This window comes from Schistocerca cancellata, chromosome 8 (genome assembly GCF_023864275.1).
Source record: "Schistocerca cancellata isolate TAMUIC-IGC-003103 chromosome 8, iqSchCanc2.1, whole genome shotgun sequence".
Taxonomy (NCBI): Eukaryota; Metazoa; Arthropoda; class Insecta; order Orthoptera; family Acrididae; genus Schistocerca; species Schistocerca cancellata.
In genome coordinates, this window is record NC_064633.1 from 10523504 (window position 1) to 10537617 (window position 14114).

General features: G+C 44.8%; 1 non-coding gene across 1 annotated transcript; it reads left to right on the forward strand.

The window, feature by feature from the left end:
• The first annotated feature begins 9870 nt into the window (after positions 1-9870).
• Trnap-cgg (transfer RNA proline (anticodon CGG)) lies at positions 9871-9945 on the forward strand. Its single transcript has one exon. It is a non-coding gene; the product is annotated as a tRNA-Pro (tRNA).
• Positions 9946-14114: the final 4169 nt, after the last annotated feature.

Below are 14114 nucleotides of genomic sequence, written 5' to 3' on the forward strand. Positions count from 1 at the left end.
GAGCGGCGAGGCCTTAACTCTTGCTTATATTGCAAGTGGGTGCTTCGTCACTCACAGGGCGCGGAGGAAACTTCAGCTCAATTGGGCAGTTCTTCCTCCGTTGAGCAATGTCGTTGCTATCCCAGAGGTCGCAAAAGCTAGACTGACATTCGTGTCTTCGCGCAACTGGGATAGCAGCTAATTAAACAGGATCGTCTTGTCAGTGCCCCCACGTGCTTCCCAGAAATGAAGACCGCGTTCTCCGTTCTCCTCGAGACTCAGAGTCTTACTGAAAACGTGCCTTTGCTCTGGTAATAGCAGTGGCTCAGTTTGGGCAACAAAGGCCTCGAAGGCTGTCGTGTTGTAACTGAGTCCCCAGAGTAAATCAGTGGCCAGCTGTCTTGCTCGTTGTGGGGTGGGCAAGCTGAAATCAGACAGCCGTTGACCCACCATCCAGCAAACTTTGTCCTCAATAAGCTTCAGCGCTTCGTTAAAATATGTCATCGCTGGCCGGTGCTGCCCCTTGGTACTGATGCGCGATTTCTTTTTATAATGCTGTTTTGTATTTATTCCAGAGTGTCATAGCTTTAGAGTCTGCGCTTGGTTCAACAGGATAGCAAACTTGGCTGATGACCAGCACAATATGGGGACATGCATTGCAGCTATCAGCGCTCATCATTTTCCAAAAATTCCATTGCCTCACATGCTTCCTGGAATGCGACTTTTTCTTCTCCGTCCACTGTTTCTAGGGCCTGGAAACTGGTGTGACCCCGGACACAGGTCAGAAGCAACCGCACACAATAAAATTCAAATAGTTTTACATCTACGTTGCAAATTCGGCCCAGGACAACTGATGCCTTCACACTTCGCCTGCTTTCGACAGGGGGCCCTGCACACGACGTTTCCACTATTTCCTTGACGCGTCCCATGTACAACATTTTGGCACATCGGCGTACAGCGAAGTTCTGGCGAAGTCGTCCATCTGGCACAGACGGAAAAATGCGGTGGGGGCGTCAGTGGGCTGTGTCGCCATTCTATCGCTTAAATTGGCCACCGTGAAGCACACGCGTTCGCCGTTGGTAAAGTGTGTGTGGCACTGTCGGGCGCCTCTCGTGAATCTACAAAACCAGTATTAGCCAGACAGCTTCGCTGCTGCTCACATATCGACCAGCTCTAAGAAATCTGCACTTCGTCTACTGGATCAATATTAGCGTAGCCATACTGTTGCACAATAAATATCACTTGTTCACTGAATTTGTTTATGTATTTTCAAATGTTTTTAATTGCCTTAACCGGGCTACAAAACTTCACATTAATATGTCGGTTAAATATTTTGGAAAGGAGTGGTGAGTATGTAACGACCCAAGTGTTGTCCAACATCACTTGTTGCGGCATGCCTCTCACTTTCATTGTGACCGTAAGTCCTCCGTCCTTGGGCGCTCGGCGACTATACAACGGACATCCATTCTCATTCGTTTCGGTCTCTTTTAATAGTGGACGAGGATAGTTCTTGCAGCATTTCCGGTCCTTCATGCACAGCCAAACGTGCCAAGCGGAACCGTTTGTCAGAACCCTCAAGCAGCAGACGGCCAAAATTCGCTACGCACACACCAGGGATCGAGTATTGCAACAGTTCCTCGCCTCCTATCGTTCGCACCCACGAGATGGATCATTGCCGGCGAAATTGCTTCACGGCCGCCGCCATTGTCCGCCGCTCGTGGTCTCGCGGTAGCGTTCTCGCTTCCCGAGCACGGGGTCCCGGGTTCGATTCCCGGCGGGGTCAGGGATTTTCACCTGCCTCGAGGTGACTGGGTGTTTGTGTTGTCCTCATCATTTCATCATCATCCAGGAAAGTGGTGAAATTGGACTGAGCAAAGGTTGGGAAATTGTACGGGCGCTGATAACCACGCAGTTGAGCGCCCCACAAACCAAACATCATCATCATCATCATCACGGCCGCCGCCATCGGACACTGCTCCACCTGCTCCACCCTCCTCAGCATCCGTCACCGAATGCAGGCCGCAAGTATCACTTCGCGCCACGTGATACTGTCTTCTACAAGGTCTTTAGCGACAGTGGGCGCGAGGCGAGATCGTTCGTCGACATGGCGCTTGCGTGTGTCTTATTTCAGGTCCAGATGTCTTGCAGCGCCGACATCACCTCTGTCATGTGCAGGATGATACTGCAGTGCCTCTTCCCCAGATTCACGGATCCAGAGGACAGCGTGGCCACAGCAGCCGTCAGAGGTTGTCATCACGACACCGCGGGACGACCCCATGGAGAAAGAGCCTTCGCCTCCTCCGCCTCCTCTCGTCCTACCGATGGAGCTGGACCCGCCCACACAGCTTCAGTAGTAGTAGCCGCCTTCTTCATCTGGTTCATGGAAGCGGGAGGTGGACGCGTACCCTTCTGGTCGTTTCCAGGGGGCGTTTCCGCCAGAGCGAAGGCCGGATGGCGGGGAGTGACCGGAAGCTGTACGTCCCCTGCAGCCACAGCTTCCGGTCCAGCCAATAGTTCGCTGACTAGGAGCACCCCAATACAGGAGCGGCCTCTAGCTGAAGAGAATAGAAGCGCCGTTCCTGCCAGCCTCGGCCGGACAGTAGAAGACGGACACTAGTAGACGCAGGCTAGCACTATAAGAGCTGTTACTTGTGATCCATATCCATTACTTGCATGGACACTCTATACAGCGAAAGATATTGTCGTCAATAGCGTCAAACACGTTCCTGTATTGCCAATCACATTTATCGTAACAAAAACCATGACTTTGATTTGCTTGAATTTTTGTATAGCTATCTGAGAAAGCAGCATCCTTTAGGCACCCTATAAAAAACGAGTGGGCAGGACGCCACAATATTACTAAAATGCAAAGGGGATACAACGCTTAAGAATCCCTATAATGTATCTCTATCTTCGACCATGTACGGACGAAGGTTACAGTCCAATACACTTCACTGAAATCCAAACAGAAAACAATGTGTAAGAATCCCGACACTAGGACAGCTGAATACGCATTCTACGTCGTGCGAAATATTTTCCTGAGAATATGTTACATGTTTGGATTCCGTAGAAATGTTGGAACACGTCAGGCAATACTGACCCTACGACGTACCTTAGAAAATAGATTGAGGAAAGGCAAACCTACGTTTTCAGCATTTGTAGATTTAGAGAAAGCCTTTGACAATGTTGACTGGAATACTCTCTTCCAAATTCTGAAGATGGCAGGGGTAAAATACAGGGAGCGAAAGGCTATTTAAAAATAGTACTGCAATGAGATGGCAGTTATAAGAGTCGAGGGGCATGAAAGGGAAGCAGTGGTTGGGAAGGGAGTGAGACAGGGTTGTAGCCTCTCCCCAATGTTATTCAATCTGTATATTGAGCAAGCAGTAAAGGAAACAAAAGAAAAATTCGGAGTAGGAATTAAAATCCATAGAGAAGAAACAAAAACTTTAAGGTTTGCCGATGACATTGTAATGCTGTCACAGACAGCAAAGGACCTGGAACAGCAGCTGAACGGAATGGACAGTGTCTTGAAAGGAGGATATGAGATGAACATCAACAAAAGCGAAACGAGGATAATGGAATGTAGTAGAATTAAATTGGGTGGTGCTGAGGGTATTAAATTAGGAAATGAGACGCTTAAATGAGTTTTGCTATTTGGGGAGCAAAATAACTGTTGATGGTCGAAGTAGAGAAAATATAAAATGTAGACTGGCAATGCCAAGGAAAGCGTTTCTGAAGAAGAGAAATTTGTTAACATTGAGTATAGATTTAAGTGTAAGGAAGTCGTTTCTGAAAGTATTTGTATGGCTTGTAGCCATGTATGGAAGTGAAACATGGACGATAAATAGTTTAGACAAGAAGATAATAGAAGCTTTCGAAATGTGGTGCTACAGAAGAATGCTGAAGATTAGGTGGATAGATCACATAACTAATGAGCAAGTATTGACTAGAACTGGGGAGAAGAGAAATCTGTGGCACAACTTGATTAGAAGAAGGGATCGGTTTGTAGGACATATTCCAAGGCATCAAGGGATCACCAATTTAGTATTGGAGGGCAGCGCGGAGGGTAAAAATCGTAGAGGGAGACCAAGAGATGAATACACTACACAGATTCAGAAGGAGGTAGGTTGCAGTAGGTACTGGGAGATGAAGAAGCTTGCACAGGATAGAATAGCATGGAGAGCTACATAAAACCAGTCTCTGGACGGAAGAACACAACAACATGTTACATCATTACGGAGCTCAGCGATGATTTTATTCTAAAGTAATATTTCTGTACTTCCTTCATTTGTCAAAACAAATCAATATGGGCACTGGATAAATGATAATTTTCAGATTTGAAACTGTGTTATGACACTATTCCTTTTCAAGGCAACAACTCCTTGGAACGCTTTGTTGTAATTAAATGTCATTTGAAGCCATATTGGCAGTAGCAGCCATCACAGGCTGCTAATACAATATCTGAAGTCCTTATTATCATGTGTTCAGAGTAGCCACACGACTAAAAACGTCTCATTATGAAGGTGAATAGTGTTTGAAGACAGTTCGTGTCCTACTGCAGACAGTTTTTTTTTCCGTTGCGTTTGTGAGACATTATGAGAGTTTCTTATTCAAAACTGAAATAGTTGCTATACTGCTTCACACAATGTATAATTTTCTATATACACTCCAGGAAATGGAAAAAAGAACACATTGACACCGGTGTGTCAGACCCACCATACTTGCTCCGGAGACTGCGAGAGGGCTGTACAAGCAATGATCACACGCACGGCACAGCGGACACACCAGGAACCGCGGTGTTGGCCGTCGAATGGCGCTAGCTGCGCAGCATTTGTGCACCGCCGCCGTCAGTGTCAGCCAGTTTGCCGTGGCATACGGAGCTCCATCGCAGTCTTTAACACTGGTAGCATGCCGCGACAGCGTGGACGTGAACCGTATGTGCAGTTGACGGACTTTTAGCGAGTGCGTATAATGGGCATGCGGGAGGCCGGGTGGACGTACCGCCGAATTGCTCAACACGTGGGGCGTGAGGTCTCCACAGTACATCGATGTTGTCGCCAGTGGTCGGCGGAAGGTGCACGTGCCCGTCGACCTGGGACCGGACCGCAGTGACGCACGGATGCACGCCAAGACTGTAGGATCCTACGCAGTGCCGTAGGGGACCGCACCACCACTTCCCAGCAAATTAGGGACACTGTTGTTCCTGGGGTATCGGCGAGGACCATTCGCAACCGTCTCCATGAAGCTAGGCTACGGTCCCGCACACCGTTAGGCCGTCTTCCGCTCATGCCCCAACATCGTGCAGCCTGCCTCCAGTGGTGTCGCGACAGGCGTGAATGGAGGGACGAATGGAGACGTGTCGTCTTCAGCGATGAGAGTCGCTTCTGCCTTGGTGCCAATGATGGTCGTATGCGTGTTTGGCGCCGTGCAGGTGAGCGCCACAATCAGGACTGCATACGACCGAGGCACACAGGGCCAACACCCGGCTTCATGGTGTGGGGAGCGATCTCCTACACTGGCCGTACACCACTGGTGAACGTCGATGGGACACTGAATAGTGCACGGTACATCCAAACCGTCATCGAACCCATCGTTCTACCATTCCTAGACCGGCAAGGGAACTTGTTGTTCCAACAGGACAATGCACGTCCGCATGTATCCCGTGCCAACCAACGTGCTCTAGAAGGTGTAAGTCAACTACCCTGGCCAGCAAGATCTCCGGATCTGTCCCCCATTGAGCATGTTTGGGACTGGATGAAGCGTCGTCTCACGCGGTCTGCACGTCCAGCACGAACGCTGGTCCAACTGAGGCGCCAGGTGGAAATGGCATGGCAAGCCGTTCCACAGGACTACATCCAGCATCTCTACGATCGTCTCCATGGGAGAATAGCAGCCTGCATTGCTGCGAAAGGTGGATATACACTGTACTAGTGCCGACATTGTGCATGCTCTGTTGCCTGTGTCTATGTGCCTGTGGTTCTGTCAGTGTGATCATGTGATGTATCTGACCCCAGGAATGTGTCAATAAAGTTTCCCCTTCCTGGGACAATGAATTCACGGTGTTCTTATTTCAATTTCCAGGAGTGTATATAGTTTTCTATTGCGAGTCCGTTGATTTCCGAAGGTGGGGTTGGGCAAATAATAGCCTGAAGCGACGTCGTAATTATATCAGTTTGTAATAAGAATTGTGAGTAGCATTTTATAAACACAAAGGCTGAAAAAAAAGACTGCAATAGGACGCGAGCGGGTATTTTACAATCCAGTTTGGTAATATGACATCTCTAACCGCGCAGCTGTGCAGGACATTCTGGTATTGTTATTTCATCTGATGTATTAGCAGCTCGTTACAGCTGTTACTACCAATATGGCTTTAACTGACGTTTATTTACAGCAAGTCGTACCAGAATGTTGCGCCTGCGATAAATATTCAATGAGCTATTGCGTTGAAATGCAACGCAGTCAGAACACTATTTCCATTGTGTAAATTAGCGTTTACGCAGCGCGCTATTTCATTGGCCTCCCTGTTGTGTCTTTTCATTGGTCGTTGCATGGAGCACAATTATTATTCCGTGTTTCAGGCTATATGCTTCAAATAATAAATGTCTTGAACTACATATTTTTAAAAATAACCTATGTGTTAATCCAGTGTATGAGCTATCTCCACGTCACATTTCGTACAAGTCCGTCCAGCCGTTTTAGCGTAATGCATTGACAAACATACACACAAAGTTTCGCATTTAAAGATGGGATGTCAATAGCATTGTTCCAGTTAAAAAGTGTATGTTTGCACAAAAATTACACATTCCAAGTATTATTACAATCTGTTGATTGACTAACAGTACAAACCCATTTATAATTCGGTTTTTACCATTGCGTAGCAGGAGTCAACCCAAACAATTGCTGCTCGTCACGTTTTTTATGCGTTGTCCAGTGTCAACAGAAAGCGTCGGTTTGTTTCCCATTTCAAATAAAATTATTTTTAAGTCGGAATTTTAACTGTCTGTTCGATAGAACGGTTCTAAATTTGTCTAGTTCGATACTCGTTCTATTGATACGTATTAACAGGAACAGTAAAACACGAATAAACAGCAATCCAGCAGCAACTCGGTAGCACTACCTGGTGGCGCCGTTCGTCTTAGAGTTTTCTGTCCCTGTTAAAACATATCGGTGAAACAAATTTGGTACTTGACTAATCTGCGACCGCTGTATCTAAAGGGAACGTAAAACTTCGTTTTAAAACTCATTTTGTTGGAACAGGAGACAAACCGACGCACGAAAGACGTGACGAGCAGTATTTGTGTGGGCATGTTTTAGCTACACAATGCAGAAACGAAACTGCAAATATGGAAACAAGCCGACGCCTACCGTCTGAAACTGTTCGTCGCAAGAAGGACGTGCTGTATAATAGTTGTTGGAGGTGACTGCAGCTACACATTACAAAATTAGAATACCAAATAGCTTCTGAAATACCAAATAAAACGTATCTAATGACTCTTAAGCGGCTCATCCTACATACACTTAAATGAAACTGTATATACAATAAACTACCCAAGGAGATTTAAAAAATAATATGGCTCTGAGCACTATGGTATTTATCTGAGGTCATCAGTCCCCTAGAACGTAGAACTATTTAAACCTAACTAACCTAAGGATATCACACACATCGATGCCCGAGGCAGGATTAGAAATTGCGACCGTAGCGGTCGCGCGGTTCCAGACTGAAGCGCCTAAGCTGCTCGGCCACAACGGCCGCCTAAGGACATTAAATCAGATCACTGAAAGAAAATCATTTAGAAGGCAATTAAGAAGTATCTGCTGGGCAATACGGTGAAGGATTAGCTAGATAACACACAGTAAGCATCCGATTAATGTGTGGCATATATAAGTAATAATAACGCTAGTTAAAATGTGATGCTAATCATAGAATGCTTTCACAGTATGCTTTTTCCTCTTTATTTTCTGTCTTATGAGGAAAATATAGTTCCCAAAAGATATTCAGGGTGTAATACTTACACCTTGTCCTCTTACTTAGCTCAACATCTTACTCTTTATAGGAGATTTTTGTGGTGCACGCAATGGAAACTAGAAGTCTTCGCTGTGCCCCTGACATCAGCTCATAATGTGTGTAGGGCTGCATTAACAAACAACGTGTTACAGTGTGTGTGATGCGTTCAGTGCCTTTGAGTGAGGTATGTATTGACAGTGTAGCACTAGCCTTTTCCATTATTAAGTAACGCCTTTGTGAAGTGGTACTGTACACAATGGATAAACCCAATAAGTAGCCCACTGTTTTAAACAGAATTGCCATGTATATTAGAGGATTTACGCTTCTGAAAGTTGTTTGAAATTTGATAACTGACTTTTATGTACTTTTCAGCACTGATTTCAAAAATGCAATCAATTTTTTTTCTATCATGTCAGGATTTCTCACAAAAAAGAGAGTATTTTGGGGTATAATAACAAAAGTTAAGCAATTTATCACATTTTTTCCAACATTATAAAATTTTATTTTATTTGTAAATCATGTTCTAAACTACATTCCCAGTACATTTCCATTTCTCTATAAGCTCATAAGTCCTCATAATAACGCATTCGCTTTCTGTCGAAGCTTCTTTTATTGATTTTCCGGCTGTGGACTCACTGAGGAGTACCTCTTTCATCATCCAGCAGTATTCCGCTATGATGTTGACATTCCATCTTCCTTGATACCTTATTTCCATTTCTTTTACGTCTTGGCGGAATCTTTCACCTTGCTCTTCACTTACATCACCAAGATTTTCAGGTAAGTAGTCAAGATGTGAGTGAAGAAAATGAACTTTAATGCTCATGTTTCAAGCCAGCTTCTTGAAGTTGTCGAGTACTGGATCTCTTTCGTTTCCCAGGAAACCGGTAACAAGTAATTTAAAAGATGTCCATGCTGCCTTATCTTTTGTTTCCATTTTGTCCACAAAGTAGGGATCAGTCATTAGTTTTATAATGTCTGGACCAACAAACATTCCTTCCTTTAGCTTTGCCTCGGATAAACCAGGAAACTGTCCACAAAGATATCTGAAACACTTCCCTTCTTTTGGCAATGCCCTACTAAATTGCTTCATCAGCCCCAATTTAATGTGAAGTGGTGGAAGTAACACCTTTTTGGGATCCACAAGGCTTTTCCTCTCAATATTTTTAACCCCTACCTGTAAGGTTTTTTCAAGGGCCAAGCTTTTTTTGTGTAGTGTTGCTTACTGTCTCTACTGTCCCATTCACAAAGAAAGCCAGGGAACTTTGCATAGCTACTTTGTTGACCAAGCAGCATTGAAATCACTTTTAAATCACCACATAGCGTCCATTTGTGGTCTGAATAACAGATTTTGCTTAAAACCAGTTCAGGGTTTTCGTAACATTCTTTTAAGTGAACCGAGTGTCCAACTGGTATAGAAGCATACTTATTACGACTGTGTAGAGGTAATGCTGTAAGGCTTTTTTTTGAAGAATCAATAAAAACTCTCCACTCATCAAGAGCATATTCTATTTTGAAGCGTGTCACAAGTCCAGGAACATCACTACAAAACACCAGGTCACTTCTTGAGGGAAGCAAGATACAAACTCCTTTTACCTCGATCGATACCAAGAAAAGGATGTACCCAGAGCCAACATATGTTTATCCTTCAATATAGTTCCTAAAACCTCTACCGATTCTTTAGAAAGGCCTAGGTCTCTAACTAAATCGTTCAGGAATGGGATTTTCACTCTGCAGTGGAGTGTGCGCTGATATGAAATTTCGTGGCAGATTAAAACAGTGTGCCGGGCTGAGACTCGAACTCGCAGGAGAGCTTCTGTTAAGTTTGGAAGGTAGGAGACGAGGTGCTGGCAGAAGTGAAGCTGCGAAGACGGGACGTGAGTCGTGTTTGGGTAGCTCAGTTGGTAGAGCACTTGCCCGCGGAAGGCAAGGGTCCCGAGTTCGAGTCTCGGCCCGACACACAATCTGCCAGGAAGTTTCGTTTACATCGTTCAGTTCAGATTGTTAGAATGGAATGGGATCGGTTGTGACAGGATCGTAGCAATCTCTGTCTTGAGAATGAGATTTTCACTCTGCAGCGGAGTGTGGACTGATATGAAACTTCCTGGCAGATTAAAACTGTGTGCCGGACCGAGACTAGGGATCTTTTGGGCAAGTTCTCTACCATCTGAGCTACCCAAGCACGACTCACGCCCCGTCCTCGCAGCTTTACTTCTGCCAGTATCTCGGCTCCTACCTTCCTTTCTTCCGGGAGTGCTAGTTCTGCAAGGTTCGCAGGTGAGCTTCTGTGAAGTTTCGGCACCAACGCTCCTTCCACCGTCATAAATTGGTAGCAGAGCTGGGTGTGGTGGGAGGCGCACATAATTGGAGTTTGTAGGAATTGGGGGTGGGGAATGGTGACTTTCAACGGTTATAATTTCTGTAGATTTTAATAAGTTTTTTGTGTCATTTACTCGATTTTTGGATATTAATTGTTGATAAGTGTTCCAGAATGTCTGCAGGGAAGGTGCCCATCATCACCTAATTCCACGAGGTGGTACTTATTTGTTAGTAACCAATCAGAGCGTGAGATGTTTCTGGGGACACAGCTGAGCTGGAGCACGGGTTCAGCGAGACATCAGACCACACTGTGACCCAGCTAACTTGGAACCCGAAGGTGAGTAATTCCAGAATTCAGTGTGCACTAGGAGATCTTGTTATGCTAGCGTGCATTTTTAAATGGCTGAGCATGCTTGCAGATCACTACAGTTAGGGCATGTGTGCCGCATTATCATCATAGGGTTTCGATCTATGTAGTGTCAACACAGAGGATATAAGCTGGTAACAGGTACAGAAGTTAGTTGGTGAGTTGGTTGCGAGAGCATAGAGCATTATCAATTGTACCAGTTACACTTACGTGGAGCGGGGAGCATTATATGTGAAGGATGAATGGTGGGACGTGCTAAATGAGATCCAACGCAAGGGCAGATGGGTGCACGATGGGGCCACACATCTGCAGCAGAACCTCGTGGGTCTCATTTGCCGCCGCGCCCTGCCCAAACATAGCTGTGGACCCAACACATGGTGAGCAAACTAGCCTAAAATTCTGTATGCATCTCTCTAGGTACTTTATTGAATTAATTATCCCTTTAGCAAGACTGCTGTAGGAAGTGGGAGTACCGTCATTAACAGGCAATAAGGAAGTTGCACTGTCGCTGCATTTTCTTTTGGAACTGCAGAATCGTGGTGAAATATTTGCTTTGAGTGGTGCTCAGCTCTATCGAATTGTGTCTGATGGAACTGGGTGTTCTGAAAAATCTTTGAAGCTCGTGATGCGGAAAAATTTTTCCTTTCCTTAATTTAGGCATCAAAATGTAGAAACTATTTATCTTCATGGGGGCGCCATTACTTAGTAGGACAGAATTACCTTGGTGTGCAGCGGCATGATGAGTTATTGGAGAAGTACATTCAGGTGGTGAAGGGCATTGTTAGAAGCACATCCTTAGATTTTCAGGAGCGTGTGATCGTTTACAATATTTTGCAGGGAGAGCACCCAAGTGATAGGGCTAGGAGTAACTTTTGTGAACAATCCAGAAACTTCCAGCAGTAGGAAAGACTAATTTTGGTGGTCTAGGCACATGCCATCACAGTGGCACTCTCATAGGGAGTGGGGTAAAAGGTCAAAGCTGTATGTGAATGGTACGTCAGCTGAGATATCACACGTTGTGTTAGGGGTTACAGGTGCCAGGTTAATGATCACTTGGCGAGAAACTGCCCACAGCTGAGGCCACATTTTGTAAAAGGATTGTGATGATAACAAATTCAGAGTGCCAGTCGTATGTGTGAATTTTAATAGAGAACGTGTATACGCAGTGTTGGATTCCATGAGGTCTCCTGGCGTTCCTAAAGAATTGGTCTCTGGCGCATCCTGCAACATGCAAATTTCCTGAGCTTTCTGGCGAGAGACTGTTATTTAAAATAGCAAATCCTGGGGAAGTGCAATGGTTCCTTTTAAGGAGCAGCTTCAAAATCTTACCTACGTCATTAAAGTCAAGGTGCCACGCAGTTCGTCGGCGTCCCTATTCTGGCGATGAATTTTCTCCAACATGTCGGCCTGAATCCAGACTGGAGGAGAGGCAAATTTGATTTTCATTTCCATAGGGCGTGCACGTATGACTTTTGTAAGAATCGGTTGCGAGGAGGGGCCGACAAGCAAACGTGACTGGTTATGACGGATGCAGTCAAGAAAGATGGTTATGTTTATAGTAATTTATCCCCTTAACTGGGTTTATGGCCCCACCAACTATGTGCTCAGATTCGCCATGTCCTGTCCGATCACTTGGGTAAATGGGAAGAATATAAAATAGAACTTACAGACAATATCCCAGCCATATCAGCTCCCTCCATCTCAAGCAGCTTAAAATAGCAATAGAGAAAAAGTTATTAGCACGTCTAGGTCACCGAATTGTTTTCCCATATTTTTTACGCCCAAGGGGCAGGATAAGGTATCGCCCATTATGGATTATCAACCCTCAAACGAAAAAGTTTTTCTTCAGTTTCTACCAGTACCTGATCTTTATAAGAGTTTTGGCTGATTTCAGGAGCCGAATGTTTTTACTACTCTAAACCTGATTCAGGCCTATTATCAGATTATGCTAGCTGTAGAATAAAGAGTCGTAACAGCTTTGACCACCTGCTGAAATCTTTAGTACAGCGGAGTTCCGCCTGGGCTGTCTATGGCGCTCACCGTCCTCTCCAGATTTTACGGTAAGGTTTCTTCAGGTTTGAAGTGTCAGTGTATTTACGTTGATAATCTGTTAATTTTCAGTGAAGGTTATGACGAACATCTTCACCTTACTCGAGGAGTTCTGTTGCGTCTTTTCGGGGCTGGATTCACTGTCAAGCCATCAAACTTGAGGTGCGCGCAACCCGAGGCTCTTAATCTCCTCTCAGGGTGTCCGAATAGTCCAGAGCCGCACTGAAGCGATTCAGTTCTTCCCACTACGTAAGAATATTATGGGGATGGCTGATTTTATTGCTATGATCCATTGTTTTTAAATTTATTTCCAACCGTGCTTGCAGTTAATTAGCCCTTGCTTTTGTTAGTCCTTGTTTTAGACGGCTCAGATCAACAATTTCCCATACATTCTGCAAGTTGACTGTATTTCTGTAGGAAGATTATCTCTGATTAAAGCAAACAACGAAATAACGAGAGAGCAATCACACACCCTTCGTTAATGTCGGTAATGGTATGTGATGGCTCCCCAACAGGAGCCGCTGCCAACGACATTTGTTGTCATATATGTGTACAGCAATTACAAGAAGACAATAAACTTCTGTGTAAAACCGTTACGGAGCTAAAATCTTCCGTAATGCTTCACAATTTCTGGACTGAAGTACCTTGGTGAGATTAATGAAAGATATGTGAAGAGGTCTATTTCGCTCCCTAGAATGTTCCTGAAGCTAATGAGTTGTGAATATCGAATACATGATTCCTCTTGAACGCCTAAAGCCACACTTGCTCTCGTTTAGTAATTCCTCCACTAAAGGGGTAGTACGATTTTCGAGAATTCGAGTAATCAGCTTTCACAAACCAGACAGCAACGATGTTCCGCGGTAATATTTGAATTTTGTGCGATCTTATTTCTTGAAAATTGGAACCACCAGACTATTTTTGAAATCAGGAGCCACTTCTTCTGTGTTCGAGGTCTTAAGAATGAGTTCCTGCAAGTGTCTTGCGAGTTGCTCAGCACTTATTTTGTAAGCTTCCATTGGTTTACCATTAGGACCAGTGTCCTGCTGCTTTGCTTTGTTGACAATAAACTTAGCATCATCCATTGTTGATGGGGAGCCAAGGTTTGCTCTGATGCCCACTCGTTGTGCTACATAATCATCATAATCTAGACTGCAGGCATATGCATTTATCACTGTGGCTTGTCGTCTCAAATTATGTAGAAGTCTTAACGTCACAAGATATTCACTATGCTCAGTTGCAAGCTCTAACAGGTTCCTGACAAACCAATTTTTGATAGCAAAGCACAATCTCTATAGTTGTTGCTCAGGGGTAGGTTTCCCCTTCCACCTGTATCCTATACATAGTTCATTCAATTGACAATCATCAAGAAGCCAGATCTCATGAAGCTCTTCTACA